The sequence below is a fragment of the Salmo salar genome, chromosome 17 (genome assembly GCF_965601325.2).
Source record: "Salmo salar chromosome 17, fSalSal1, whole genome shotgun sequence".
Taxonomy (NCBI): Eukaryota; Metazoa; Chordata; class Actinopteri; order Salmoniformes; family Salmonidae; genus Salmo; species Salmo salar.
Genome location: NC_138307.1, coordinates 871,590 through 878,789, shown reverse-complemented (window position 1 = coordinate 878,789; position 7,200 = coordinate 871,590).

Below are 7,200 nucleotides of genomic sequence, written 5' to 3'. Positions count from 1 at the left end.
CTATGAGACTTGCTATGAGACTCGAAATTGAACTCGGGTGCATCCTGTTTCCATCTATCATCTGTCGTGTCTTTGGGGTACCATTAAACTGAAGATATGTTTATCAAATAACTCCCTGTAATTATTATCACGCGATTAAACTGATTAATCGTTTAATTGTAATTAACTAGGAGATCGGGGCACCAAGGAAAATATTCAGATTACAAAGTTATAATTTTCCTAATATAACTTTCCTATATTATAACATTATATATTATAGTATAGGCCGATTATCTTCTGGTTTAAATGGTGTATTTTACCTCGCGTCCAGTCTCATTCCAAACGTCGTAAATTGTTGTATCTGCACGAATCCAGCCTTTACTAAAGTCATCCATATATCAATTGTCTTAAAATCATTTATTTACTAAACTAAGTAATTCACAGAAAGCATACAAACAGTAATTATCGTCACAAAGAATTGGTAGAGTAATGTGCTCTAGTGGGCTAAACAGGCATGGCTGGTGTCTTGTTAAACAAAGGGTCATAAAAGGTCAGCTGAGGAGGCACACAGAGTTCATTAATATTAACAATTGATATGCTAATCCTTTGCACATTAACCCTCACTCATTCAAGAACAATTGCAATCAATATATATTTACGCTCAGTGTGTCGTCGGGATCCTTGTTGGAGAGTCGTTCTGTTGGAGAGTTCTCTCTCTAGCTCTCTCTCTCTCTCGGTTAGAATGGATCTTTCAAAGCGACATTCATTAATGTCGTTATAGAATGGATGTTTCGTCAGTCTTCGCGTTCAATGATATAATTTCTAGCTGCAGACTATTAATTAATATCAAAGACTTGTTCTTATTCTGTCGGTATCGATAGTCTAAAAGTTAACCACGTGGTATAGTTCACTTTCAGTAGAGGAATTGGATGGTAAAACCTATTGGCCAACTCGCAATGGAGTGGAGGCCTGGTCTCCTCAATGTAAATCAGGGTGGGGGTTTTATAGGTGAACCTAGAACAGGCTTGTCACATGACGCCTGGTCCTGTCCGTGTCCCTGGGGGCGTGCCGATGACTGATTTAATCTTTGAACATAAATACATTCTATCACATTAACATAAGTACACAGCATCTCAATGTATCACAAATAGCTTTATCCTTATTAATACATTCTGTACAACCATTTGGATGCAAGTCCCATAGCTGAGGCTATTATATAACCTGTTAGGGCTAGGGGGCAGTATTGACACGGCTGGATAAAAAACATACCCGATTTAATCTGGTTACCACTCCTACCCAGTAACTAGAATATGCATATACTTATTACATATGGATAGAAAACACCCTAAAGTTTCGAAAACTGTTTGAATGGTGTCTGTGAGTATAACAGAACTCAAATGGCAGGTCAAAACCTGAGAGATTCCTTTACAGGAAGTGGCCTGTCTGACCATTTCTGGAACTTCTTTGCCATCTCTATCTTTTACTAAGGATCTCTGCTCTAACGTGACACTTCCTACGTCGTCCATAGGCGCTCAGAGCCCGGGAAAAACCTGAATGTCGTCATCCCAGCCCCAGGCTGAAACACATTATCGCCTTTCTCAAGTGGCCGATCAAGGGACTCTGGGCTTAGGCGCGTGACCTGACCGCCCCCGTCTTTGTGATTTTTTCCTCTGTTTGCCGAAAAGGAGATTCCCGGTCGGAATATTATCGCTTTTCTACGAGAAAAATGGCATAAAAATTGATTTTAAACAGCGGTTGACATGCTTCGAAGTACGGTAATGGAATATTTAGAATTTTTTTGTCACGAATTGCGCCATGCGCACGACCCTTCCTTACCATTTATGACAGCACCCCATCAAACAAACACAGACAATCATATTTCATCCCGCCAGGCGCGACACAAAACTCAGAAATAACGATATAATTCATGCCTTACCTTTGAAGGTCTTCATTTGTTGGCACTCCAATATGTCCCATAAACATCACAAATGGTCCTTTTGTTCGATTAATTCCGTCGTTATATCTCCAAAATGTCCATTTATTTGGCGCGTTTGATCCAGAAAAACACCGGTTCCAACTCGCGCAACATGACTACAAAATATCTCATAAGTTACCTGTAATCTTTGTCCAAACATTTCAAACAACTTTCCTAATACAACTTTAGATATTTTTTTATGTAAATAATCAATAAAATTTAAGACGGGATAAACTGCGTTCAATACCGGATGAAAACAAAGTGGAGCGTGGTTTCAGTTCACGCGCCTCTAACAAACAGTACACTTCACTCGACCCTCGTGTAAAGTTGATTACACAAAGGAAAAACATCAACCAATTTCTAAAGACTGTTGACATCCAGTGGAAGCGATAGGAACTGCAAGCAAGTGCCTTAGAAATCTAGATCTCCATAGAAATCCATTGAAAAGAGAGTGACCTAAAAAAAAAAAGTGTCACGTTACAGCAGAGATCCTCTGTTATGGATAGAGATGACAAAGAAGGCCAAGAAATGGTCAGACAGGGTACTTCCTGTACAGAATCTTCTCAGGTTTTGGCCTGCCATTTGAGTTCTGTTATACTCACAGACATCATTCAAACAGTTTAGAAACTTCAGAGTGTTTTCTATCCAAATCTACTAATAATATGCATGTCCCAGCTTCTGGGCCTGAGTAGCAGGCAGTTTACTCTGGGCACGCTTTTCATCCGGACGTGAAAACACCGCCCCCTATCCCAGAGAGGATAAGGTCCCACAGTTGACAGTGCATGTCAGAACAAAAACCAAGATGTGAGGTCGAAGGGATTGTCCATAGAGAGGACAGGATTCTGTTGAGGCACAGATCTGGGAAGGGTACTAATACATTTCAAATCAAAATAAAATGTTATGTCACATGCGCCAAATACAACAGGTGTAGACCTTACAGTGAAACGCTTACTTACAAGCCCTTACATCTAGACGTTCCACTAGCGGAACACTTGCTCCAATATCCAATGATAGGCGTGGCGTGAATTACAAACTCCTCGAAAATCCGAAAACTTAAATTTCTCAAACATATGACTATTTTACACCATTTTAAAGACAAGACTCTCCTTTATCTAACCACACTGTCCGATTTCAAAAAGGCTTTACAGCGAAAGCAAAACAGTAGATTATGTCAGCAGAGTACCCAGCCAGAAATAATCAGACACCCATTTTTCAAGCTAGCATATAATGTCACAAAAAACAAAACCACAGCTAAATGCAGCACTAACCTTTGATGATCTTCATCAGATGACACTCCTAGGACATTATGTTATACAATACATGCATGTTTTGTTCAATCAAGTTCATATTTATATCAAAAACCAGCTTTTTACATTAGCATGTGACGTTCAGAACTAGCATTCCCACCGAACACTTCCGGTGAATTTACTAAATTACTCACAATAAACTTTCACAAAAAACATAACAATTATTTTAAGAATTATAGATACAGAACTCCTTTATGCAATCGCGGTGTCCGATTTTAAAATAGCTTTTCGGTGAAAGCACATTTTGCAATATTCTGAGTAGATAGCTCGCCATCACGGGCTAGCTATTTTGACACCCACCAAGTTTGGTACTCACCAAACTCAGATTTACTATAAGAAAATTTGGATTACCTTTGCTGTTCTTCGTCAGAATGCACTCCCAGGACTTCTACTTCAATAACAAATGTTGGTTTGGTTCCAAATAATCCATAGTTATATCCAAATAGCGGCGTTTTGTTGTGCGTTCAAGACACTATCCGAAGGGTAAATAAGGGTGACGCGCCTGGCGCGTTTTGTGACAAAACAATTCTAAATATTCCATTACTGTACTTCGAAGCATGTCAAACGCTGTTTAAAATCAATTTTTATGCGATTTTTCTTGTAAAAAAGCGATAATATTCCGACCGGGAGTCGTTGTTTTCGTTCAAAGACTGAAAATGAAAACATGGAGTCGTCTCGTGCACGCGCGCGCCAGTCTCATTGTTCTCAGATCGACCACTTACCAAATTGTTAAAGTTGCGTCAGTTCGTTTCTGGTATCAGAACAAAATAGTCAGCACATAGTAACTTCTGATTTATTTGTACTTTAATTAATGCAAACATGTGTGTGGTAAATATGTCGTTCGTATACGGTCTCTCTGTGACACCTCGCAGGGCAGACAGAAGAAGAGGGCATCACATTCTATTGTTCTCTCTTTTATACTCTGACAGAGATAGTTCCCGCTCAATGCTGGCCTGTCAGAGGGAGGAGGAGCGTGGTTTAAACTTGCTCCTCCTATCGTCGGCGTGCAGGCTGGTCCCAGCCTCGTGACGCACTTCCTGTTGCCGGTTGTAGTTCTTCTTGTCTTCAGCAGTTGATTTATCCGTAGTTTATATACTTAACATTGTAGCATAGCTTCCCCAGTATATTATATAAGTTATGCATACAAACAGCCAGTTCAACCCTAACAAAATGCGCTACTGTTTTTCAGCCATGGCCTGCAAAGTCATCATTCAACATTCTGGCGCCTTCTGAGAGCCTATGGGAGCGTTAGAAAATGTCACGTTACAGCAGAGATCCCCTGTTTTGGATAGAGATGATCAAGAAGGCCATGAAATGGTCAGAGAGGGCGCTTCCTGTTTGGAATCTTCTCAGGTTTTGGCCTGCCAAACGAGTTCTGTTATACTCACAGACACCATTCAAACAGTTTTAGATACTTTGGAGTGTTTTCTATCCAAAGCTATATGCATATTCTAGTTTCTGGGCAGGAGTAATAATCAGATTAAATCGGGTGCGTTTTTTATCCGGCCGTGAAAATACTGCCCCCTATCCTAACAAGTTAACCAACAATGCAGTTAAAGAAATAAAAGTAACAAATAATTAAAGGGCAGCAGTAAAATGACAATAGCGAGGCTATATACAGGGGGAACCGGTATTGTTAATGTGCGGGGGCACCGGTTAGTCGAGGTAAGGGAACCCCCATGAAATGGTCAAAAATGAATGGCAACTTATTGGCATTGGGTGAACCATATACACAATTGCAAATACCACTCAAATGGACGGCAGTTCAACAAAATCATACTGCAACCAGAACATTGCAAATGCCAAGTGTAATAAACCAAAAATCCCATAGGGGGTGAGCGTGCTCCACCATAGATTTTCAAGGGAAATGATCACAAAGTCAGGTCCAAAGGGTGAAAATGTCAAAATCTAAAAAAAATGTCAACATTTTAAAACCTAATCAAAAGTGCTTTTTGGACTGTTTTTCAAAATGTTTGCAATTTTGTTGTCAATTATACATATGTAGTAACCGTATGGACATACATGCTGCCAAAGCAGCAGCTACTTTTCTTGGGGTCCAACAAAATTAAGGTTGTTTATACAATTTCAAAAACATTACAATACATTCAGATTTCACAACACACTGTGTGCCCTCAAGCCCCTACTCCACCACTACCACATATCTAGCTTAGAATCAACACAGGTATCCTCATAGTGGCCTGATGGATAGTCATTCAAGACAGTTTGATTTGGCAATCATAACCCACATAGGCATCAGGTTGAAGTTAGGGCAGCAGGCAATGTATTCCTATGGGGAGAGATGTCATTGTAAACTGTTTGAAGAAAACACCCTGTTTTCACTGTTAAGGGTTAATTCCACACAGTCAAGGTTAGGTTTGAGCAGATCGGGAGGACCTTAGGAATGTTAATATGGTTGAATTGTGTTTCTAGCCTCAATGGTTCTGCCGCTGTCACTCAAAAGCACCTCAAATTTAGGTCAGGCTTCATTTTGGGCCTACTTTTTGCACAGTCGCTACGGTCAGACCGAGCGAGCTACGGTCAAGTGGGGCATCTCATTGAACTCTGCATGGCTTATAAACTACGGTGATGTTGATTTCAGCCTGTTCATTCGGTGATGGTTCATCACTGTTTAAACTTATTGGAAATGGACAAAAGTCAGCCATCAAGTCAGCGTCCATCAGTCAATAAGTTATCATTCTGACACCAAACTGATACATACTGACACCAAACCCACTTTGTCCAACTTGTTCAGAAGCCAACTATCACATATTTCAGAGCCGGCCCGAAATTCACAGAGCCGTCTATTAAAACCATTACAAAAATGTAAAACATGTAGTTACATTCTAGCTGCAGGTCCGGTCCTGGCATTATGTGTAGGCCTAGCTGAGGAGACCCTGAATCCTGATTTTCGTCTCGATAGGTCATTCGGAGCCCGAGCTGCGATCTTAATTAGTGCTGGAAATTCACTTTTTCCGGGCGTTGCTATGGGATCCCTGAAAGAGCTATCGGACAGAGACTTTAGGGTCCGTCTCTACGGGCAGAGTCGGTTTCAATGCACCTGGTCTTGTGATTCTGCGACTTTTCTATATGTCGTCATTTTCGCAACGTTAAAAATGAATTGAAGTTATTGCAAATCGACGAGGCTGAGAAACTTCTAGAGCCACATAGCTCACCGTGCAGTACGGACTTATGCCCTAGAACAGGTTAATAACGTTTCAGAGCTCTAGGTCTGACAGTGATTTGATGGTTCGAACGCAGGTACCTATTGCAGACTCTGTCTGTAAGCCCCACACTGTGTCACTCCACATTGACTGTGTGTGCGTGTGAGTACAGAAAATCACAGTAAATCATGTAGAGCTCCGAAACCCACGTAAACGGATTCGCTTTAACACGCCGCAACTGGATCTAACTTTTTTGAGAAAAAAACCAAATTTGTTTAACCATCATCCAAGAGACGTTGTACGATTTTTTGTAAATTATGATAGATAAATGGTTGGTTCTATTTTTCCTTACACCGTAGGTTTATGTACTTTGATGTGAAGCGGTCAAATTAGCGCTGTATTACCGTTTTTGACCTTTAATCCCAGAAAATGGGCATTAACTCAGAGCATTGAGGCCTCAACGCCATCTTGTTTCTGGGCTAAAAGTACATTTGGCCAAACCTGTGCTCACCGAGTTTCGTCTTCAGAGTCTTTTCCTGTTTACGAGAAACGGACATCTTGCCGATTTTAGGTTTATCATATTTGTTGATCAGCAAAAGTGAGTAGTACTGCAGACTTTACAGAGGCATACAGACAACAAATGAAGGTGAGTACATTACTTGATACATACTTTGTTGACATTTCAATAGGCTATTTAAGACAACGACAATGGTATATTCGTCTGAACCTTGTTCTCTCTGACAGTGCAGACAGTCACTCACAGATGTGTAGATTTCAA